Source organism: Peromyscus californicus, unplaced genomic scaffold, assembly GCF_007827085.1.
Source record: "Peromyscus californicus insignis strain IS unplaced genomic scaffold, ASM782708v3 Scaffold_6__1_contigs__length_162567912, whole genome shotgun sequence".
Classification (NCBI taxonomy): Eukaryota; Metazoa; Chordata; class Mammalia; order Rodentia; family Cricetidae; genus Peromyscus; species Peromyscus californicus.
In genome coordinates this window covers 106,913,183-106,938,250 of record NW_026294584.1, presented here as the reverse complement: position 1 = coordinate 106,938,250, position 25,068 = coordinate 106,913,183, and the positions used below count along the sequence as shown (strand labels likewise).

The 25,068-nt window shown below is 47.5% G+C and overlaps 1 long non-coding RNA gene across 1 annotated transcript; it reads left to right on the top strand.

Annotated features, from left to right (window-relative positions):
- The first annotated feature begins 1 nt into the window (after nucleotide 1).
- On the top strand, nucleotides 2-22,043 carry LOC128100142 (uncharacterized). The gene is made up of 5 exons (XR_008214681.1): nucleotides 2-112; nucleotides 4,596-4,767; nucleotides 13,946-14,263; nucleotides 17,398-17,622; nucleotides 19,143-22,043. It is a non-coding gene; the product is annotated as an uncharacterized LOC128100142 (long non-coding RNA).
- Nucleotides 22,044-25,068: the final 3,025 nt, after the last annotated feature.

Here is a 25,068-nt window from a genome sequence, read left to right as displayed (position 1 = left end):
CTTCGTAGCGACGCTGAGTTTGCGTAATTTCGCGACACAGATTTACGATCCCGGCGCCATCTTGAAAGCGTCAATATGAGGTACCGAGCCGCTTCGTCGCCATTTTGAGAAGGTCAGAGGGTGCCCTAGGGTTGAAGTTGATCGTTGTGGTCGTCTTGAAGAGTGCAGAAAGTGAGGCGAGAATGGCTAGTGTTGTCGTCGTCTTGAGACGGACGGAAAATAGCTTTCATTGCAGCAGATATCACATTGAATGGAGGGTCCCGAGTGAGGGTCCCGAAAAGAATGGCGCCATCTTGAGGAGGGCTAAGTAAACTCGAGTGTCTTCATGAAAACAAAGGGGATTTAGTGAAAGTGGGAAAAAATATATTATTTGAAAATGGCCTGTGGAAAAAAAAAAGCTGTCATTTTATTTTCGTTTTCTTTGGTGGTTTTTTGTTGTTTTGTTTTTTGTTTGTTGTTGTGCTGTTTTGTTTTGTTTTTTGAGACATGGTTTTACTACATAGCCAGCTGGCTATGTAGACTTGGCTGGCCTCAAATTTGCAGCAATCCTGCCTCTGCTTCCTAAATGCTAGGATTACAGGTGTGAGCCACCATGCTCAACAAAATATTCGAATTCTAAATATCTTCCTATCTGTCTGTCAGTCCGTCCGTCCAGCCATCTGTTTATGAGACAGAGTCTCACTGTGTATTCCTGGCAGGCCTAGAACTTGTTTTGTAGACTAGGCTGGCCTTGAACTCACAGATACCTGCCTACCTCTTTCTCCCTAGTGCTAAGATTAAAGCTGTGTGCCACCACAACCAGCCTCCAGAATACTCTTATTTTTGAAATTGCTGTTTGAACTGCTAACTTATTAAAAGAATTTTGACCTGGGATTAGAACAGAATTTCCAACGATTTCTGAAATGGCCCTAAACATGCTTTTGCTGTATCTCTGCAAAGCAGTGTTCTCAGCATTTATGATGATGATAAAGTCAAAACCATCTACTCTGGAAAACACTGAAGATGCTCTGTGTCCTGTAGTATCAAATATTTAGTCCAATATTTAATTCTTCATGTTAAAAATAAACATATCCACCAGGTGGTGGTGGCACATGCTCTTAATCCCAGCACTTGGGAGGCAGAGCCAGGCAGATCTCTGTGAGTTTGAGGCCAGCCTGGTCTACAGAGTGAGATCCAGGACAGGCACCAAAACCACAAAGAGAAACCCTGTCTCGAAAAACAACAACAACAACAACAACAAAAAAAAAAAAAAAAAAAAAAAAAGGAAAGAAAGAAAGAAAAGAAAAAGAAAAAAAGAAAGAAAAATAAACACATCCACCTCATTAGGATGCAGATTCAAATTGGTTTTCATCTTTAATAAATGGTGAAAATATACATATACCAAAGAATTGTCTTAAAATAAATTTCGCTATGACTTGTACACCTATTTTATATATCTATATACCTGGGGTCATGAAAAAATATTGGATAAAAAGGAGTTGTGAGGGCTGGAGGGATGGCTCAGAGGTTAAGAGCACCAACTGCTCTTGCAGAGGTCCTGAGTTCAATTCCCAGCAACCACATGGTGGCTCACACCATCTAAAATGAGATCTGGCGCCCTCTTCTGTCTACACAGTAAATAAATATAAATAATTAAATAATTAAATAAATAAATCTTAAAACAAAAAAGAAGGCGTTGTGAGTGGAAATTAAGAAGTCCTGCCCTAGAAGACTGTAATGGTAAGCCATTACAGTCTTACTTTGTCTGTAGACTGCCTGTGGGGAATCTCTGGTTAACCCTGGTTAGCTATGCAAGCTTACACCTTCGAAATTCTCACTAAGATTGGCACACCACTAATGGGAATACCTCCCAAGACAAAGACATTACTAGGAAAGGATGGGATGTAGTTCAGTGTTGTAGCACTTCCTTAGCCTGTACAAGAGCCTGGGTTCCATCCCTAGCAGCGGGGAGGCAATAGAAATAAGCTACTGAATCTCCTTTGTCCTCCCAGCTATCATACAAAATGTGTGACATTGGCCAGAATGCTGCCCTGGCAGGCCCACAAGTTCTCATACATCCTGTTTCCAAAAGCTCCTTCTTCCATTTGATGCCTTCCCAGCAGCTGGGTCTGGCTGGAATTGCTTTCCTCTATCGACTCCCAACAATGCAGCAGCAGTCCAGTGCCCTTTTCCAGAGTGCTATTTTCTAGGCCAGACCTTGGACCAGAGACTCTCAAAGGGATCCAAGTTTGTTGCAGAAGACAGAGGAAGAAAGGGACTAGGACTGGTGAGAGGGACCTGGGTACATCTCATCACCCTCTGAACTTCAGTTCTCCTGCCTGACTGGGCACATGGGAGGTTTGACACCATGAAGTGAAAATGGCCCTGTATTCATTATTTTTCTTGTTATGACAAATATCCGACAAGAGCAACTGAAGGGAGGAAGGCTTATCTTGGCTCGTGGTTTGAAGGGACACAGTCTATTACAGAAGGGAAGGTATGGTGGGAGGTTACTCCATTTCACAACTCCAAGCTCTATCCAAGCTTCACTTCCTTGGGACCCTTCACTTCCTTGAATTTTGACCAGCCTGGAAGGAATGAGGCTATTCTAGAGCCACTGTCCCTCACTTTGGCTGTCAATTGAAACAATGGATCCCAAGAAATTGTAATTTCCCCCATGAAGCTCATGCTGGCAGAAGACTGGCTGTGCTTCCAGAGGACCCGGCTTTGATTCCCAGCATCCATGTAGCAGCTCCCAACCATTCATCTGTAACCCCAGTTCTAGAGAATCTGATGTGTTCTTCTGACCTCTGCGGGCACCAGGCATGCATGTGGTATGTGGACACACATGTAGGTGAAATATCCATAGACATAAAGTTTAAAAAAAATTAAAGAAAATGAAAAGATTTAAAGCTTGGGCTAGCTAAAACAGAAACTTTTCTCCTGGAAAAAAGATTTGCAGGCTATCCTGCAAGAGAGTGCAACCAAACAGTGATAGGAGGACCACACCTTGATCAGGACTGCTTAGCAATGCATAACCCGGGCCCTCTACTTAACACTTAGCCTTGCCTTAAGACTCCTAAGAGGCACTTAAGTGGGGAGGGATCGCTGTATTGCTGTCTCTCTTCCCAGTGTGGCCATATTGAATAAATCTCCTATTTCTTTTTTTTTCACTATTAATTTGGCTCTTTTAATTGGCTTTTCAAGGATGGGTGGCTGAACCTGGCTTGTTGGGGCATAGGGTGTGACCCTAAATCCAGTAATAATGTCTACATGGAACAGAAAGTTAAAAAGTGGAGAGGGAGTAGATCCCAGATTAGAATATAATGCCTTAAAGATTTCTTCACAGTGATCCACTTCCTCCAGTGAGGCTCCACGTCTGAAACACACCATTAGCCAGGGACCAAGTGTTCAAATGCATGAGAGCACGGGGGACATTTCATATTCAAGCTACAGCCACGTAGAAACAGCTGTGTGCACACCCCTCGCAGACTCAGAGCTGTGGGTGACAACAGTCTACATGATGACGCTGCATACTTGACAGTGTGTCTCACGCCTGCTGGGCCCCAGGGGTGTGCAGCAGGTGGCAGGTAGATTCTCTTCTTCCTGCTCATCCCTATGGGATGTGCACTGTCTATGAACTCTCCTATTGGCTTTAAATCAAAGTGGAGAAAAGAGACCTTCCAAAACAGTCATCAGTCATTCCCCCCAGGAGCTTGGCTACAGCCAGGCTCCTTTTCAATGACCTGCAGGGGGTTTCCAGAAAGGGGGTGCCCAAGGGCCAGCCTCACCCACTACAGGGCTGCTAAGGCTGCCGTATATGAGATTCTAATCAGCTGTGAAGTCTACGGGCTTAATTGAGTCCAGGAAGCCTTTTAGCATGTGAATAACATTTTTTTTTAACATAGCCTGTTTCCTCAAAGGAAAACTGTGTCTCCCCTCACTTGTCCAGCCCACAGAGCCCTCTAAGAAGAAATTGCTCAGCAATGGATGAATGAACTGAGTCCAATGTGTGCAAAAAGATTAGGTTGGGTGGAAAAAAATTGGGTTTTCAGTAAGGGCACGGGATGAGGCAGGAAGCATAAAGATAAGCAGAGTGGGACCCTGGATGACAATGCAGCTGACCTTCCTGAGGATCAGGCAAGACTGTCTGAGGTGTTACGGCACTTAATTTCTACAGCAACCTCCGGGGGCGGGTGCTAGCATTCATTGTTCTTATAAGGAGCAAACAGAAACACAGAGAAGGCAAGTATGTATCCAAGGTCACACAGCTTGGAGTCAAACCCTACTGGGGAAAGGAAAAAAATTCAGCCTCTTGTCCCAAATTATTTCTGCAGAAGGGATCTGTCACTGGGTCACTCCAATGCTAATGAGGTGACAATCCTCGGCTTTCCTGGCCTTCCAGCCATCTCTTTACTCCTATCAACACACCTCCCTGTGTGTCTGTCTTTGCATGAGTCTTCATGTAAAGACACTGGCTATGTGAGACAAAGGACCTTCTGGAATCCAGGGTGACCTCACTTTAACTAATGACCTCTACAGTGACACTATTTCCAAAGAAGGTCAAAATCTGACTGCATTTTGGGACTTAAATACATGTTTTTTCTTTTTTCTAGTACCTGTCTTGGAAAGAATCACTTGAGATCCACAGCACCGGTGGGAAGAGGAGGGGACCTGAGACCCATGACTGAGAAACAGGGCCTGCCAGCATTAAGAAATGGCAGCACTGAGTGGCAGAGAGACCAGACGAGGGCAGAGATGGACAAAGCAAATGCCTACGCCACTCAGGTCAGGCTGCTGGGAAGCAGGCCTCCCCTTCTGGGCTGGTCAGTGCATGCTACCACCCCTCCCCAGCAGCAGGGTATGTCCACCAGCTTGTCACTGTCACGAATGGTGAAGAACCAACTTACAATGAGAAAAGGTCATTCAGGCTCATGGCTGCAAAGACTTGAGTCCATGTTTGGTTGGCTCCATTGTGGTAGGCCCATGGTGAGAAGCACAGCTTTGCAGGAGCAGATGGTGGCGCTAAGTGGCCAGGGAGGGAAGGGGGGGTGGAGGGAAGGGAAGAGAAAGAGAGTGCACATGCATGTTAGGGATCAAGGATCCCACTGTTCCCTTTAAAGGCACACCCTCTCCACTTAGGGACCTCCCTATAAACTCAGCTACTTCCCGACCACACCACCCTTGGTAATAAGCCTTCAGTGCATGAGCCTCTGGGAGATTCCAGATCCAAGCATTAGCAAGGAACAAGGAAACCCACCTTGGTGAGAGCCACATCTGGCAGCAGGTAGGAGCTGAAACGGTGACAAGGAGAACACTGGACGCTAGGGACGGCCATGGTGTTGAATAGGACTCTGAGGAGGTGCTTGACTGTGGGGCTGGGGTGTCCAGGCAGATGAGGGAAAGACAGACAGGCAGTATCAGACAGCCACTACAACAGGGGGAAGGTGCTTGCATCTCCTGGGCAGAGGAGGGATGTGGTGGTCCGACTTAGGGCTGAACAAGGTCCCTGTGCTACTGGGCTAGCAAAGACTGTTTTCTAAGAATGAGGCTAGCTCCCTGTTCCATGCTTTTACTGAAATCAGAAAAGGATCCAACACATCTATGTTTTAAGGTAGACGTATGCTTAAGAGGCCAGGAAGAACACCTGCGAGTCCACTAACTGTGAGCCCATGGGAGTGCCTTCTATATGGCAGGCACTGGGCTACGTTAAGTGTATTTTAAAATAAACTTTTCTATTTCAAGTTTTTAGATTTATACAAGTATTCAAAGATAGCATGGGGAGTTCCTACATGGCCCTTGACCACTTCCGTCTGTTGACATGTCACTGCAGGACTTTTGTCACATGCAAGAACCAACTTTCATGCATGCTGTCCAGGAGTCTGCTCTTCCTTCCCAGTGTCGTCCATCCAGACAGCCACACTACATTTAACCGTCGGTTTTCTCCCTCCAGTAAAAGTTTGACAGACTGTATTAGTCTGCTTTCTGTGGCTGTGATACCTGAGCTGATCAACTTATGAGGAGGAAGGTGTGTTTGGCTCACAGTTTCAGAGGTTCCAACACATCTCTCCTGGCTCCATGACTCTCTGACTATGATGGGGTGGTTCATCATGGTGGGGACAGATGTTGAAGCAGAGCTGCTCCCTCGTGGCTAGGAAGGAGAGGAAGATGGCGCGGGAAGGAGGGGAGAGAGGGAGACTCAACCTAATCCTAACCCCATACCCTCTTCTAGGGCATATCCCCAATGACCTAACTTCTCCCCCTGTGCCCCTCCCCTTAAGGCTCCTCCACTTCCCATGTACATGGACCTTTGGGGGCCATTCAAGCTTCAAACTACAGTACAGATTGTCCTTGCTTCTGGTGACCTTGGCAGTTTTCGGCAAACCTGGTCAGGGTGTGTGTGTGTGTGTGTGTGTGTGTGTGTGTGTGTGTGTGTGTGTGTGTACTCCTGCTTGAATGTATTTATAGCATATGCCTGCAATACTTCTGGGAGGCCAGAAGAGGGCATTGGATTCCCTGGAACTAGAATTACAGGTGGTTGTCATTACAGATAATAATAAACTGCCATATATGTGCTGGGAACTGAACCTGGGCCCTCTGCAAGAACAAGTGCTCTTAAATGCTCAACCATTTCTCCAGCCTTTGATTTTTTGTTTGTTTGTTTAATAGTAGATTCTTCAATTTGGATTTGCCTGACTTTCTCAGAACCGGAATGGGATGAGTTGAAGGGAGGCGATCTTAGGGCATTCGCCTAATAAAGTGCATGCTGTTAAAATTACTTAGGAGTGGGAACCTCAGTCCCCTGGCATGAAGTGGTCCTTGTCATGTTGCTCCATTGAAAGCTACTTCCCCACTTGCTCTTTCTTCAGAAGCAGCTTACCATTACAGCAGCCCACTGTCAAGTGGTGCTTCCTGTAATTTTTTTCTTATGTGTTTATTTTTATTTATGTGTATGTGTTTGCCTGCTTGTCAGTATGTACGCTGTGTGCATGCAAGATCTACAAGGGGGTGTCAGATGCCCTGGAACTGAAGTTCCAAGGGGCTGTGATCCACCACATGGGTGCTGGGAATCAGCCCAGGATCCTCTGCAACAATAGTAAGCACTTTTAATGGCTAAGTCATCTCTCCAGCCCAAATTTTTAAATTTTAAATTGACAAATAATCACATATTTATTGGATATGTGATGTTTTGATATATTTATACAATGTGTGATGATTTTATCAGGCTCATTAACAAATCTGTCACCTTGTTTTTTGCTCTTTTGTGATTGGGATGTTTAAAATCTCTTTCAGCAAATTTGAAGAGGATGCTGCATTATTTTTAGCTCAGTCACCACTTTGCAGTACAGTGCTGAACTGTGTCCTTCTTGCCCAGCTTACACTTTGAGGCCTTTGATAAATACCTCTCCATCCCACCCTACCACCCCATCTGTAGACACTATCACTCTTCCTACTCTTTGATTTTATGATTCAGCTCTAGAGTCCACCTAAGAGTGAGATCATGTGGTCCTTGTCTTTCTGGGCATTTTGTTTCCCTTCATGTAATGTCCTCCAGGCTCATCCAGCACATCACCAACAGCATCCTTTTAAAGGCTGTGTTGTAGATCTGCACAACATGGTTTGTTCAATATTGTACACAGGCTCTTGCACGGTAGCCCAGGATGGCTTTGAAGTTGTAGTCTCCTTGACTTTACCTCACAGTTTCCGGGATTGCAGGCGTGTGCCACTGCTCCTCATGTGACAACATTCTCTGTCCGTGTGTTGGCTGATGGATGCCTAGGATCCTTACATCTCTTAGCTAATGCAAAAAGCTCAGCAATGAACAGAAGGGAAATTTACAGCTGGACATGTCTACGTCAAAACAGGGGGTGGGAAAGAAGACCTTAAATAAGCAATATTCTGGTCCAGGCATGGTGGCGCACGCCTTTAATCCCAACACTGGGGGGGGGGGGGGGAGGCAGGCGGATCTCTGTGAGTTCAAAGCTGGTCTAGACTACAAAGCAAGTTTCAGGCCAGTTAGGACCACACAATGAGAGCCTGTCTCAAAAATAAAATAAAATAAAGTACATTCTACCCCAAGGAACTAGAAGAAAATATAAAAGCAAAATAAAGCCGGAATCAGTAAAGAAAGACCAGGACACTGATGGATTTGATTTATTTAAAATTTTTTTGTTTTCTTATTTTGGCTGTTTTTTGTTTGTTTGTTTGTTTTTGAGTAAGGGTTTCTCTGCGTAGCCCTGGCTGCCCTATAACTCACTCTGTAGACCAGGCTAGCCTTGAACTCACAGAGATCCACCTGTCTCTGCCTCCCAAGTGCTGGGATTAAAGGCATGTGTCACCATTGCCCAGCTTATTTTTTGTTTTTTGAGACAGGATCTCTCTTTGTAGCCCTGGTTTTTCTGGACCTTTCTGTGTAGATCAGGCTAGCCTTGAACTTGCAGAGATCTGCCTGCCTTCACCTCCCCTCCTGAGTGCTGTATTAAAGGGGTGCTTCACCATGCCCGGATTGACTCATTTAATTTTAACAAGAGCCACCTGGCAGGCTCGTCTCTGTCCCTACTTTAGAGATTAGGGAGCTGAGGCTCCTCAAAGAGGCCTGGAACCTCACTCAAGGCCATCAGGGAGCTGTTCACCCATGCTCTCCAAAGGCATGGGCTCCTGGACAGATCTCTTCTCTCTTTCCCTTTCTCTGCTTCCTCCCCGCTGAGGGGAGATAGAAGTAGTCTGAGTTCCCCCGTGGCCCCAGTGCCTGACATGTGGCTGATTTGAAAAAAGGTCCCAGATCACATTCCTTTTTGCAGACAGGAGCCTCAGGGCTGAGCTATTTATTGCCAAGGTCCTGGTGCCCACTTTAATTTCCTGCCTGGTCTAGATGGATACAGATAGAGACAGCAAGCTGGGAGGTATGGCTGGGGCGGGGGTGGGGGAGACTGTGGTTGTCACAAGGACCACAAGGACAGCTGCCTCCCTCCTGGATTCCTCCTGAGAGACTATCCACAGCAGAGAGGGTATCTGTGCCTGGGACCATGACTCCGGCAGGAAGGCAGCCAGGGTCACAGTGCTAAAGAAAGACTGGGGATTTGCTAGCCCCATGGTGGTATAAGAGGGAGACCGCCAGGACTGGCACCCTCAAAAGTGACAGCACCAGGACTTGACAGCACCACTGGAACCCATGCATGGGTGACCTTATCTGCCTAATGCTCACTCGTGAGTGGCAGTGCCCATCCTGGAAATCAGGCCCAATGCCCTTCCTCCATGGCTTCACACACACTGGGCCTCACTCTATGCTGGCACCATGCTCTCGGGCTTCCCAGTCCCCAGAATCTGAGCAGAGTAAACTTCCAGTGTCAGATATTTTGTTGTATCAATGGAAAGCAGATGAAGACAGGGAGCCAACCTCCTACACACTTACTCTAGCCGAGGGTCCCCATATCAGTTAGTGGCAGGCTGGAGCCTGTGGATGCATTGCCACTGCACCTGCTTGTGTGGACCTGTCCCTGGGATTTGTGATATGTCACCTGAGGGTATGAAGCTGACATCCAGGAAAAGACTAAATGCCTTTTCTATCAGGGCAGAGAGGTCCCAGCATGCCACCCTTAACTACCATGCTTTAATGATGAGATGTTTATTTCTTTGTGTATATGCATGTACATACAGTTGCATGGACACATGCGCATAAGTGTTTGGAGGTCAGAGGTCAGGAGGTCAACCTCAGCTCAGGCATCATTCCTCAAGAACTATCCAGTTGTTTTTGTTTGTTTGGTTGAGTTTTTTGTTTGGTTGGTTTTAGACCAGAGAGAGATCTCCCTGTCTCTGCCTCCCATGTGCCACCACATTGGGCTTCACCTTTTGGTTTGTTTTTGTTGTTATTTGCTTATTTGTTTAAGACAGGATCTCTCATTAGCTTGAAACTCATCAATTAGGCAGGCTGGCCAACCAGTGAGTCCCAGAGATCTGCCCATCTCTGTCCCTGGAGTACCCCACCATGATTGAGTTTTCATTTTTTATTTTTAATTTTTCAGATTTAAAAAAAAGTTATGTTTACATGTGGTGTGTGTGTGTGTGTGTCTGTCTGTCTGTCTGTGTACCACATGCATGCCTGGTGCCCATGGAGGTCAAAAGAGGGCATTTGATTCCTTGAAAGTGGAATTAAGGATGGTTGTGAGCCACCATGTGGGTGCTGGGATCTGAACTCAGGTTCTCTGCAAGAGCAGCCAGGGCTTTTAGCTGCTGAACTCTTTCTCCAGCTTCTGAATTTTCTTGATATCTATCTATACATGGGTTCTGGGGATCCATCTCAGGGCCTCTTGTCTGCTAGACAAGCACTTTACTGACTGAGCATCTCCACAGCCCTGAAATGCTCATCTCTTTATGGTCCAGCTTGGGGATTGGTTAAACTTGTCTTTGCCACAACCCTAACAGGGAAATTCCTCTGAGAGCCCCATTTGACAGATGAGAGGCTCAGAGACCCCAAGTGAGTAACCCACCATCACACAGCTTACTAAATTGTAGAGTTAGAACTTACAACCTGGTGTATCTGACTCTATAGCCCAGGTTTCTTCTATTTGTTTTTTTATATAAGTTCCAACATCTTCCCGGTTTTGTTTTAAAAGGTAAAGTCTTGGCCTGGGGAGAAGGCTACTGGTACAGTGACTTTCATGAAAGAGTGAGACCTCAGCTTGGATCCCCACCCAGCACCCATGTAAGCAGCCAGGGAGTTGCCGTGCTTCTGTGACGCTAGCGCTGGAGGTTGGAGGGCAGAGACAGGGAAATCTCCGAAGTTAACTGACCAGTCAGCTTAGCCAAACTGAGGAGCTTCAGGTTCACTGGCGGACGCTGTCTCCAAAAATAAACACATAAAAGTAGGAAATGATCAGGGGAAGAAACCCATTGAACTTGGCCTCTACATGTGTGCGCACCCACATGCATTTGCACACACGTGTACACAACACCTACACAACTCAAGCACACACACACACAGATAAAGTTTATTGGTTGCAGTGGCATATACCTATCATTCAGCACCTGTTGTTCCCATCCTTCAGAGGCTGAGGCAGGAGGATTATCTGAGCATTGTGAGGTTTTCCACTATTGTGTGTTATAAGCAAGGGATATCTACACTAAGTGTCAGTAGTGGGACTGTGCCTGGGAGTAGCCACCACACTCTGCCCTAGACAACATACCAAGACCCTGCTCTTAAAGATAAAAGGGGGCAGGAATACAGCTTGATTGACAGAGAGCTTTCTTAGCATGCACAGAAGACTGGCACCACATAAACTAGGCATGAGGATTAGGAGTTCAAGGTCATCCTCAGCTACATAGAGTCTAAGGTCAGCCTGTGCCACATGAGATCAAAGAAAAGGAAAAGGAAGAAAGAAAAAGAGAGAGAAAAGTTAAAAACCCTTCCCTCTCCTCCTCCCCCAGGTCTGTGTTGGGTAACACACGCCTTCTATAGCAAGCACATATTTAAGCATTCCCAGGGCACACAACATCTGCTGCTGTACGCACGCCTTCCCTCTGCAGGTGCGTGGTTCCGAGTGGGTGAGACAGAGTGTGTCAAAGACACTATAAATGCCAATGCGATATTCACACCCAACTGTCTAAGAATTAACAAGCTTTGCAGAACTGTGAGGGGCAGACGTGCCTCCTTCAGGCACTGTCGTCTATGCAGCTGGCCTGGGGAACCATGAGGCCATGTTGAGCCCTGTGTGAATGTGTGGTCTGTGGATGTGACGGCACACTGATCTGTAACTGACTCGCAGTGAGAACACAGGGGCTTTGCCTGGTGGAGCTGAGGAGTGAGTCATGAACAAGAAGCATAATGGTGGCATTGATGGACTAATGACTTTCCTTCAGATGGGATGCTGCTTCCCATTACTAAAAGAAAAAAGTCCTTTTGGTAATTTAGAGAAGAAAACCAAAACCAAATCAAACTCCACCTCTTCCATGCTATAGGGAGACTCGTTAGTGGAGAATTTGTTTCATTAGAGAAAACAGGCTCTCTCTGCATGGAATCAACACAGAAAACTAATTCACACCATCAATCCTGGACAAGTGTCACAGTCCCAAAGCCTGGGTTCCTCCAATTCATGTACTGAAATTCTTACCCGCTGTGTGACTGTCCTAATGACTCCTGGGCTGTGATTAGTTTCTAAGTCACTGTGTTTATGGTGTTCTTCTACGGAAGCCCAAAGGCTCTCACCCAGCATAGGGCCCTGTGCCGTCCTCCCCCGGCCCTTTGGAAGAGGCAGCTCTGACGTCCTCATTAGAGGGTCTCAGCTACCCACCACCTAACAAATAATGAGTGTCTTCTGGGCACAGATTAGGGACAAGCCCCTGGTGGCCAGATGAAGGGATTCTGCGGAAGTTCCCATCCTCCTTTCTGGTCATAGTGCCCTGATGTATTATGGGGAGCCATCACTTCATCCTCAGATTACAAGCCTAGGCAAGAGAAAACTTGCATTATAAAAGCTGAGGTCAGGAACTGAAAAAGAAAAGGAATGCCAAGATTTGTGGACTGAGGAAGGGTCCTGCACTTTCTAGCTCCCTCGAGACAGTGCTCTAGAGATTCCCATGTGTGTACTGTGCACTGACCACACGAAACACTCACAGCTGCCACTGTCTGGCTCTTTCTGGCAAACGCTGTGCTTCTGCCTGTTTGTGCTGTTCAGCTGCAGGAACACTTAACGACACAATCCAACCCACGAGGGAGGGGATGCATGTGTGGAATGTTACTGTGGTAGACCCTGTATTACTCAAAGCTCAGTGGCAGAGCACCTGCCCAGCACACATGAGAAGGCCCTAGGTTCATTATCCGATGCTTCAGACAAAACTGGTCACCCCTCAAAGCCAATGTGGATGGGACAGAGATATCTGGATGTAGCTACCATGTGGCTCCATGACAGTTCTTCTCACCTGCCTGCTGAGAGACAGGACACCTCCTTTGCTCCACTTCTTGAGATGCACCTGTGCTCATGGACTGGGGGAAGGCAGAGGGAAGAAGATCTGGATTGTTCCTAGTTTTACCTTTAGAATGAGACTTCATTAATATTTTGTCATAGCAGCTTCTCACAGTCATGTGGCACACACACCCTTTAGCAGACTGAATGAGCAAGGTCCCCATGTGGTGGTTTGAAATAAAATGGTCCCCAGAGGGAGTGGCACTATTAGGAGGTGTGGCTTTGTTGGAATAGGTATGGCCTTGCTGGAGGAAGTGTGTCACTGTGGAGGTGGGCTTCGATGTTTCATATATGCTTGAGCCATGTCCAGTCTCAGACCGCACTTCCTGCTGCCTGAATATCAAGATGAAAAGCTCTCAGCTCCTTCTCCAGCACCATGTCTGCCTGCATAGTGGTAATGGACTAAACCTTTGAACTGTAAGCCATCCCAATTAAATGTTTTCCTTTATAAGAGTTGCTGTGGGCATGGCGTCTCTTCACAGCAATAGAAACCCTAACTTAGACACCTCAGAAATAAGAATGGGACAGATGGCCAACCGCTAAGCTCTCACAAGTCCTACAAGCTACTGTGTTCACTTGTCTACACCCAGCACTCTCAGTGGGATCATCCTGGGTATGGAAACATATAGCCAGAGTGTCTGTTTCTTGGCCCACATGCAATGTGCCCCACAAACCCAGAGGGCACCCTCATCATAGTCAAGTACTTCCTCATCATAGTCAAGTACTTGGCTCTCAGGTTCCAGGTAACTCACATCAGTTTTGAGTTGGGGGTCTGAGACAATGTCAAGGACTATCTAGTTAGTCAAACAATTGATTCATATTTGGGGAGGCATTTACCACAGGCTGGTGTATCGTCCCTGAATGAGTCCATGGAGCATTGTCTGGAAGTTGCTGTCCATGCCCAGTCTGCATGGGACATCCATACGGTAGATTTGGGACAGTGAAGAAATACAGGCTCTGAACACTGGTCTTCCTTCCTTGCCGTTCTTCCTCTTCTCTCTGTTCAGAAGCACTTTGGAAATCAGCTAAGAGTAATGGCATCAGAGACTGGCCGGCCACTTCCGTGTGTCCCCACTGTGCTGGAGCCTTTGCATCTGTGGCTTCTCTGGGCCCACCACCCTGTGCAGTGCGACTTCATGGCTCTACCTGTTGAAAGAGGCAACATTCCTCTCCACCTGAATGTTCCCTGGCCTCATGACTTACTTTGGTGGAAACAACAGTGTCTGGTTCTAAAGGACAGGCACATGCTTCCTGTTACCTTCCATGACCTCACCTGCTAGGAGATGTTGGGGAGACCCGGGAAGCCCCATTTACCTCCTGAAGAGGTGAGTCCAGCTTGCAACAGCCAAGTTCTCTCTCCAGCCTGGGACGGCACCGTACACTTAGAGTGGTTCCATGTGGATGTCCATTGAACCACTGTTTCTCCCCTTTGTGAATCTAAACATTTTATCCTGATTCTGTTAAAAGCAGTGAGAACTAGCTAACCTGCCCTGTCTCCCAGCTCTCAGGAGGCTCTGGCTCCAGCCCCAGGTACATTCATAAAAGACAGAGGGAAACAGCAGGGGAGAAAACACAGTTAGTCCTGGCCCTGCCAGCCTCACCTGCCATGTGGCTCCTCGGGCCTTGAAGCTACCATAGGCCTCATGGCCTCTGCCTCTGGAATCCACCAATACTAAGCACTTAGGATGGCCTGATTTTCAGAATCATGCCCTCCTTTCCTACAGAGATTGGTTCACCTGAAGCTTGGGAGGAAAGCCCTCTCCGGCCTCTGCCCACCCACCATTAGACCCCCTCACCCTCGGCGGGCCACAGAGTCCCGTCCATCTGGCAGCGCCTGAGGCTTCCTTCTCACTGCTAGACTTGCTGGCAAATCAGCACCCCTGTGGAGCAGCTCCAACCAATGGCTGACAACAGTCAAGGCACATGCATGCCAGCTCCTTCAGCATTCAAGTAGGACAATTCATGAGTGCTTCTGCCCTGAGTCTCCAAGTCCCCGGCCTTCTGCTCCAGTTGTTCAGACAGCATGTGGGCCCAGTGCTCTGCACTGGCTGCTTGCTCTCTGTTCTCAAGGCCTCTCAGTACACTGTCCCCTCCAAACCACAGCTGGACCTCCCACCTCTTGGGTCCACCTCTGAGGAGAGCCAAACTAAGAGGTACACTTCCACAAGGTCCCAAAGGGGATGTAGTAGTATAAATGAGAATGTCCCTCATATGCTGAGACACTTGAGTACTTGGTCTCTAGTGGATGGCACTGTTTGGGTATATTGAGGAGGTGTGCCCTTGCTAGAGGAAGTACGTCACGGGCGGTGGACTTTGAAGTTTCAAACCCTGGTATCATTCCTAGCTTGCTCCCTCTGTTTGGTGCTTGCAGTTCAAGATGTGAGCTCTCAACATCTAGTTGCTGGAACCATGTCTGCTACTTGCTGCCACACTTCCCAACCATGACAGACTCTTATCCCTCTGGAACTGGAAGCCAAAGAAACCTTCCTTTTTAAAATCACCTTGGTCATGGTGTTTTATCACAGCAATAAAAAAATAACTAATACAAGGTATTCTAGATCCTTCCTCCTTGACCCTTGAAATTGAGAACCCCCGCCCCCTTAGCAAGCCATCAGAAAGTCCCAGAACACTAGCCTCCCTACCCAATAGCACAGGGCTTCAGAAAAGGGATTAAGATTCTGCTGGCTATGTCACCTGGGATAAAAGCTTTGAAGTCCCTGGACATTGTTTTCCTCACTCATCCAGATAGAAGTCCTACCCTGTAGCATGAATTGTTAGAAGGTCTTATCAATAAAAACAAACCTGGAACCAGGTATTGGGGTGAATGCTTAAAGATCAGAGAAGCAGAACAAGCCACAGCCACCTCACCTCACCAATTCCTCAGCTGATCCTGTTTCCTCAGCCTGGAAGCCTCTGAGTCCTCATCCAGAATGAATCTCAGCTGAACTGTTGCTCAAAAACCTAAAAGCTTAACCAGCTCTAGTTCCTGGTTTTCACGCCTTATATACCTTTCTGCTTTATGCCATCACTTCCTGTGATTAAAGGTGTAAGTCACCATGCCTGGCTGTTTCCAGTGTGGCTTTGAACTCACAGAGATCCGGATGGATCTCTGCCTCCCAAGTGATAGGATTAAAGGCGTGTATGCCACCATTTTCTGGCTTCTATGTCTATCTAGTGGCTGTCCTGTTCTCTGACCCCAGATAAGTTTATTAGGATGCACAATATATTGGGGGACACAATATATCACCACACTGCCCACCCCCATCCACCCTCCCCTGCAAGATGTGCAGAGTCTGTGAAACACACAGGTGCTCTCACACTGACACAGACGCTGAGCCAGCCTCAGCCGGTGACCCTCCAAATGTCAGGACACATTCCTTAATACACGTTGTCACACAGAAAGATCTCTTGTCACATTCTGCTCCAATTTGCTCCCTAGGTGACCTACATAGCAAGTCATTTGCATCAAAAGTAGTTGATGGTCATTTACGAAACTCCTCATCCCCTCATCTGGAATGATATTCTGGAATGACACACTGGAAAGACATGCTCCCTGCATAGCTGGAGGAGAGACAGACACCAGCCACAGTCATGGGAAAGTTGTCTAAGTAACTTCCCTGGTGGCACCTGTGGGCCTTGGCTTCCAGAACTTGACCTCCACTTAGAATCCCTCTGGCTCCAGTAGTAGCCATGTGAGCTGAGCTGGGCCAATCAGGGCTGTTGATTTTCCTAGTCACAGCAATTGGCATAAACATCAGCACACGACCCAGAGTGGACCAAAGATATTCAATTCTGGCCTTTTGCTGGCCTGCTGGGGAAGTGAGGACGTCTGAACTTGAATCAGACTTCCCTGTTGTATATTAATTCTCCCTTGTTTTGGTCCTAAGCTTATTGCTCCCCAGAGCACATGCCTTATATATGGTGAGTTCAAGACAGTACATGGCGAGGTTAGCCCTTGTAGCTAAGGGACTTGAAGACTTGTGAAGTAGAAGGTCTGACCCAGATGCTGAGGGATGGAGGGAAGCTGGTTCGCTAGGAATCACAGCAGGGGACAACAGCACTTGAGGCTATTACTGTTGGATCTGAAGCATCCCTCTGAAAGACTCATGGGCTAGAAGCTTGGTTCCCAGACAGTGGATCTAATCATTGAGAGGTAGTAGGATCATGGGGGTTCTCGTGATCAATGAATCAATGCATCAGTGGATTCACGACCTGTGATATTACCGGGAGGTGGAGGGAACTGTTGGAAGAAGTGGGTTACTTGGGGGGGGGGGGCATGAAGGATGTATATTGTGACTAGCCCCTGTGTGCTCTCTGCTTCCTGGCTACAGGGAGAGGACCACTTCTGCTCTAGCACACCCTCTCTGCCACAATAGTCTGCTTTACTTCAGTCCCAAAGCAATGGAACCAGAGACTGTAGCCTTAAATCAAGAGTCAAAAGAAATCTTTCCTTCCTCAGGTGTTTTGTTACGGTGACAGAAAGCTGACCAACACAGAGACAGGACAGATAACCTAGAGGTGGGATCTGGAAGCCCTTCAGCTCAGCTGTGACGCGACCACCTCGACCAGCAAGGAAGACACAACACCGAGCTCTCCTTTCTGCCGTTTATTCAGGAACCTTGAACAATCTTCTGACCCCAGGGAAAGCCAGCTCACACATTCGAAGGAGCCAGGCCCTGGGAAGGTAAATGCCAGGCTATGTGGGTGGGCAATAGGCAGGTGCTTGTTCATGGTAAGTGAAAGAGAGAGCAAGGTTAGCTTTGCTGGGACCCCAGAGAATTAATAAATAGGTGCCCCTCCCCCGCCAGGTAGACATTTGTAGACTTAGAATGGAAGATTTCAGTGGAAACAGGCAGTGAGCATAGATTGCGGCTGAGGGTTAGCAAGCTAGGCTAGTTATATGACCCACCATAGTTGCTAGCCCAGTTAGCTTTGATAGTCAACTTGACACAGCCTAGAATCATCTAAGAGGAAAACCTCTACTGAGCAGCTGCCTAGATCAGATCGGCATGTCTATGGGGCATTGTCTTGACTGTTAATGGATGTAGATGGACCCAATCCACCATAGGCAGCACCATTCCTTAGGCAGGTAGTCATGAGTTGTGTAAGAAGGCTAGCTAAGCATGAATCTGAGTAAGCAAGCAAAGCAGTGTTTCTCCATGGTTTCTGCTTCAAGTTCCTGCCCTGACTCCCCTCAGTGGTGAACTGTGACCTGGAAGTATAAGTCAGATAAACCCTTTCCTTCCCAAGTTACTTTTGGTCAGAGTGTTTTATCACAGCAACAGAAAGGAAACGGAAGCAATAACCAACCTAATTAAACATGTACCGAGCGTTCACATGGGTCCTGCAGGAGGAAGGGTGAGGAAGGTGGGGGTCAGTGTGTGCATCTACAGCACATTCTGAGCAATCCTCTGAGGCAAGCTTGATTCCTGCAACGCTTGAATCTCACTTCTCAGCAGTTTCTGGGGCCACACTCCTAGGAAACTCCCTCTGGAACAGACTCCCACAGGTCCCCTGCTTTAGTGGCCTCACAAGATTGCCCTTCCAAAGCCACCCAATTCTCCCAGTGGCACTGCAGTGGTACTTAGACACCCGCTGACTCTGACCCTTTAATTCAACTAGAGATTAACAGGACCTCCCTAAGAACCAGGATTCACAGGGTCAGACAAAAGCCTGAGGCCACACAGCCTGGCATTGGTCGGGCTGGGCCTAGCTCACTCTGAGGTCTGAAACCACCTAGCACACCTTGAAGCATATCAGATATCTGCAATCCCAGTGACATCCAGACCCACTGAGGCACGAGTTGCATTTAAATAAATCCCTAGGGACCTGTGTGCACGTCCACATTTGAAAAGCGGCACTGCGCTCACACTGCTTGGAAGCAGCCAAACAGAAAAGTACCACAAACCTGACTGCAGTGGGGTTAGAATAAGAACATTATAAAGAGTTACAACTCTCTTTTGCACATTCCAAAAAGGAGTTTTACGACTTTCATAATGAAAAAACAAACACTTAAAATTGAAGAAAGTCGAAACCACAAAATTATATGATGTTATAAAGCTAGTAAATTATGAAATGCTTATTTGTATTTAAAAAGTAGGTCCATTTACAGTTTGTTATTGCTTTTTGTTTTAATTGTTCTTTCTCTGTCCCCACCCCCATCCTTTTCTTTCCCTCCCTCTCTCTCTTTTCCTGCCTCCACAGCCTGAAGCTTGGGTGCTTTTTGAAGGCCGCTGGGGCCTTGCTCTCCTGAGACTGGTCAGAACAGAAAGACCATCTTCTGCCCACACAGGGAATGCATTAGAGCATAGGTCTTACCGGAGTTGGATACAGATGACCGTTTCCATGTTTACTGAAACTGAACGCAGAGACTGACATGAGCAGTGGGTGTAATTGTGACTGGCCTACCCCCACGGTGACTCTGGCCACAAAGAATGAATTCAGATATTCCTGAATATCTCACGATTTTCAGATCCCCAAACTGCTGAGTTCACACATGTCTCTTATCTCCTTCTCTTTTCCTTGCCCTTCAGTGCTCAGCGTGAATGTCCTGTCTCGGGGTAGCCTTCCTCGACCCTTTAGTCCGCTAGCATCAGACTAAGCTCTCATTGCAATTGATGGGCAAGCAAACCTAGCGAGACTCGAGCCAGAAAGGGTGATTGCTGGTTCTGATAACAGAAAAGCCTGGGGGATGTCTGACTTTGAGTAATGCTGCATCTAGGATCTCAAAGGGCACTGCCAGAGTCTGCCAATGACAGGTCTCTCACCTCCCGTCATGGGCTCCGGGCTTTGGTGAACTCTCCCTTAGGGCCCCAGAGTGGCTCCAGATTTTTGACCTTCCAGTTTAGAACTCCCAGCTGAGTAGGAACTCCATTTTTCTCTCAGTTATCTTTGCAAAAACCAGACTTAGGTCCCAAACACATCTCTGACCAGTCATCAGAGAGGTCAAGGAGTGGAGTGCTCTGATTTGTTAAAGTCAGTGCTTACCCAAAGTGGCCCTAACTTCATCGTGCCTGGGTCATGAGGGTGGACGGAAGGCAGAAGTGTCCCCAGAGGAAGATCTAAAAGGTAAGAACACGAAGCTAGGTGGGTGACAGCAACAGCAGTTGCTGGGTTTTGGAGCACCCTCAATGTGCCTTGTAAGGTTGGCTGACTTTGAAAGATGTGTACTAATTCAAGCGGTTACTTCATCAACATCTGTCTCTCTAGCTAGACCAAAACTCAGCACAAAGATTCTGTGTGCCCACAGATAATGGCTGCCATGCAGTAGGTATTCATCAAATATTGAGCTCTCTCCAACTGCCTTCCCTATAGCTCCATTCACCGGCCTTTGCCTGAGGCAAGCTGGGAATGCTGGTGAACAAACTTCCTGTTCTGAATCAGATATGCCTTGGATCCAGAGCCTCTGCCCAGCTGTGCCCAGGGACAATCTATGCCACAGCATTCTGTCCTGCAGACAGAAACATCTGTCTAATGGCCAACGGCAACTAGGAACTCCTGCCACATGGCAGCCTTGGGGTAGCTAGAAGAAGACAGACTAGGGGGCCGGGGGTTATAAATTCTGCCACACTGTAGGCTGGGCATCCAAAACTGGGCAAACTCCAGCCTCATCATCCTCAAAGGACAGTTAGGTCTACCTATTTCAGGAGAGAGTCTGAGGTTTTCACGGCGGTGCTCAAAGTCTCCAGGCTCCCACACAACAAAGCCAGTTCAAGTTGAGCCTTTACTGAGCTATCTGGTCAACCCCTAAATCAAGCCTTGCTAGTCAGAGAGAGAGAGAGAGAGAGAGAGAGAGAGAGAGAGAGAGAGAGAACCTCTTTCCTCTTTTCTGAAGTCACACTCATCCCAACATGTGTTTGGCAGGGAAGAATAAAGAGCAGGAATGTAGGTGGTGGTAGGGGAGGGAAGCCTGGAGGGTTTTTGTTTGTTTGTGTTTAGAATTACTTATTTTGTGTATGTGTGTGGGTGTGGATATACTGCAGCATGTGGAGGTCAGAGAATAGTTTTCTGGAGTTGATTCTTTCTTCTCATCATGTGTGGTTGGGGATCGAATTCAGGTCATAAGGTTTGGCAAAAAGCACCCTTACCCACTGAGCCATCTTGCCAGCCCTGGAATCTCAAAGGCTGGATTTTTCAGATTTCAATGATTTTCAAATGATAGGACTTTAAGAACCAAGGCCAGTTTTTGTGGATAAGATGCCATTTGATTTTCCTGAGTCTGGCCTTCTGGGTTTTGGAATTTGAAGCCCTGGATCTGTCCAGAGGCTCCTGTACTAGGCAGTGGGCTCAGCCAGAACAGAGAAGAGCCATGCAGAATATAAAACAATTTTCTAGACTGAGGAAGCAGGAGGTGGGGAGGCCGGGTCAGTAGATTTAGACAAGGTTCTTAGTGAGGACCACTGCTCACAAGGAACAGGAAAGACACTGTGCTCTGGGACATTCATTCTTCAGCTCCACGACTTTCCCTAATGACATTCCAGAGCCCCCTCCTACTCCCTGACTGCCTCTGAGGTCAGAGTGCATGGTGGTTTTCAAGTATGCTGGGCTCCTGCACTAAGGAGGTTCTGAGCACTAGGAAGCCCAGTCACTCTGATTGGACCTCCACACGCAGAACATGAGGGCCAAAGGAGCCTTGGGGGGGGGGGGGCACACAGATTTGGAGGCAGTACAGTCAATGCCTGACCTCAGTTTCCCCATTTGGGTGGGGCACAGTCACTAATTCATTCAACAAACAGACTCCCTGAGCCCAATTGGGTGCCAGGTTGCCACAATCCCATTTTGCCACTTCTTGGGGTAAATTGCTTCAACCTTTTATCATTTAGTTTTGTCATCCTTAAAATCAGAATGCAAGAGTCATGCAGTGGTGGCCCATGCCTTTAATCCCAGCACTTGGGAGGCAGAAGCAGGTGGATCTCTGTGAGTTCAAGGCCAGCCTGGTCTACAGAGCGAGTTCCAGAATATCCAGAGCTGTTACACAAAGAAACCCTGTCTCAATCTCCACCTCCAAAAATAAATCGGAATGAAAGAAAACCTGCTTCTTAGAGTCATTTTGATGCTTAGAAGAATTAGCCCATGTTATATGTCCTTGCTTCTTGTCAGACCAGGGACAACAGAGGATGAATCCATTAGCCCCACAGAGGCTGTACCACAGTAACAGAAGCAAGGAAGGAAGGAAGGAAGGGAGGGAGGGAGGAAAGAAGGAAGGAAGGAAGGAAGGAAGGAAGGAAGGAAGGAAGGAAAGAAGGAAGGAAGGAAAGGAGGAAGGAAGGAAGGAAAGGAGGAAGGAAGGAAGGAAGGAAGGAAGGAAGGAAAGGAGGAAGGAAGGAAGGAAAGGAGGAAGGAAGGAAGGAAGGAAAGGAGGAAGGAAGGAAGGAAGGAAGGAAGGAAGGAAGGAAGGAAGGAAGGAAGGAAAGGAGGAAGGAAGGAAAGAAGGAAGGAAAGTGAAGCAAGATAAAGCTTTACTCTGGGAGCATTGGTCTGTAATCGGTCTTTCTCTTTCCCACCTACAGCTCCCAAATAACCACACAGAGACTTCTTATTAATTATGAAAGCTCGGCCAATAGCTTAGGCTTGTTTCTAACTAGCTCTTAATATATATAACTTAATTTAACCCATTTCGACTAATTTATTTTCTGCCTTGTGATTTTATTACCTCATCTCCATAGTGCCCATCCTGCTTGCTCTGCATTCCTGGCGTCTCCACTTTCTTCTTCCCAGTCCTCTCTGCCCCCAAAATCCTGCCTAGCTATTGGCCATTCATCTTTGTATTAAACCAATCCGAGTAACACATCTTCACAGTGTACAAAAAGATTATTCCACAACATTGGTCCCTGGGTGACAGGAGGTCTGTGGTGCTGTGTCCAGCACTGACCTGACATTTGGCTGGCACTCATTGAATTGCTCTCCCCAGTATGCTGTCATGGGACATGGGACATGGCATTTCTAGATGTTCCCTTGGAATTCTTTGTGAGAGGTGAGCTACAACCAGCAAGGAAAGTAAAGAAGTAGCATGTCACCAAGGGACTGGTGGCAGGCCCAGGGCCAGCAAAGAGGACAGACAGCCAGTGGGGGAGGTGGGAATAGCCACTCCTAACTCATACCTCTTCCCATTCCCCTTCTTTATCTTTTAATTTTTGCAAGACATGGGGTGTGAGATGTGGGCAGATGGGACATCGTCAGACCCCTAGCATCACTATCTCCTGGTCCTCCCAGTGGAGGATGTGAGCCACACAGAGCCATCCTAGACCAGCAGCCATCCACCCCACCCCATCCCATGCCCAGCCACAGGCCTGAGCATGGGAGTGTGATGACCTGATGACCAGCTGTGTCCCTGTCTCCTCCTTCCATTCAGATCTCAGCTGAGGGGCCACGGGGCTGATTCCTTTGCCTGGAACACAGACTCCTTCCCTGGCCACTCATTTTTCTCAAATGATGTTCAGTTTTTCCCCCATTCTCCTCCCCGTGTCCTTGGGAAATGACCAGCTCAGGGGGGTGGAGAGAGCTTAGATATTCTAGTTCCTCACCTGTATCAGTCACTTTTCTGTGGCTATGACCAAAGAAATGTATAAAAGAAAGAGTTTATTTGAGCTTACAGCTCCAGAGGGAGAAGAGTCTGCCATGGTGGAGAGGCATGGCAGCAAGCAGCAGGCATGGGAGTGTGAGCAAGCTGAGAGCTCACATCTGGAACCAAAAGCATGAAGCTAAGAGAAGTCATGGGGAGAGACAGAGACAGAGAGAGAGAGAGAGAGACAGAGAGACAGGGACAAAGACAGATACAGAGACTAACAAAGAGACTGGGAATAGAAACACAATGGGAATGGTATAAGGGTTTGAAACATCAAAGCCCACTCCCATTTGTTAGTCTCAGGCTGTGCAATACCCAGATATGACCTCAACCTGGTCTATGGAGGATTTCTGGTGATTGGATAAAAGCCAGCATTCATTAGGAACTTGTGAAACCTGAATGCTAAAAGGAGTCATTTCCCTGATCACTGGAAGAGGGGATCCATGGCTCTCCATTGACCTACACATCTGTGGCTGCATATCAAAGCCCATGATGGCCTCCAGGCTCCCTCAATTCCTACTCACAAGCACTTTTATACATTTCAAAGCCCCCATGCCAGTCTTCTGGTCCTTCCTTCCCCACAGCTACTCACTCTCTTTATAACCCACTAGTCTCTCTCTCTCTCTCTCTCTCTCTCTCTCTCTCTCTCTCTCTCTCTCTCTCTCTGTATATGTGTGTGTGTGTGTGTGTGTGTGTGTGTGTGTGTGTGTATTGCTATCCACTTTCTCTTATTCTATTACTGTCCCTCACTATGCTCTATTCTCTATCTCTTGCTATCTCCACTATTCTCTCCCACTCTCCCACTCCCCTAGCCCTGGCTATGTCCAACCAACTGGCCGTGTTCAGTCTACTTCTTTCTCGCTATGCTCTGGACTCTTCAGGCGCCTCTGACTGTTCTCTCCCTCATATCTACAGTACAAACCGTAACCACATCACGGAGCAGTCACATTGGCAGTTTCTTCACTGCATCCCCTCTCAAACCCCAGTGACATACTTCCTCAAGCCCGTCTCCGCTTTCCACCCAAGCTTCCTCAAACAGCACCACCAGCTGGGGACCAAGCGCTCAAGTGTCCTTGAGAGACATTTCTCATTCAAACCTCCACACCACCCTTGAAGCCCCTGTCTCCAAAATCTTATTGGAGACTGACTTTCTCTCCTGCCGCAGAGGACGCAGCCTTAACCCTACCCATGCCGTCTGCTGGGAGTGTGGGCTGCCCACGGTGGTGATATTTTGTGTATTTCCCTAACAAATAAAGCTTGCCTGAAGATCAGAGGGCAAAGCCAGCCGCTAGTTAGCTATAGAAGTCAGGCAGTGGTGGCACACATCTTTAATCCCAGAACTCAGGAGGCAGAAACAGATGGATCTCTGTGAGTTCAAGGTCACCCTGGGCTACACAAGATTGATCTACTCTAAAAGAGAAACAGAGCCAGGCAGTGGTGGCACACACCTTTGATCCCAGCACTTGGGATCTCACATCTTTAATCCCAGCACTAGGGAGGTGGAGACAGAAAGTGATATGGCTGGGTGGAGAGAGGAATATAAGGTGGGAGGAGACAGGAGCTGAG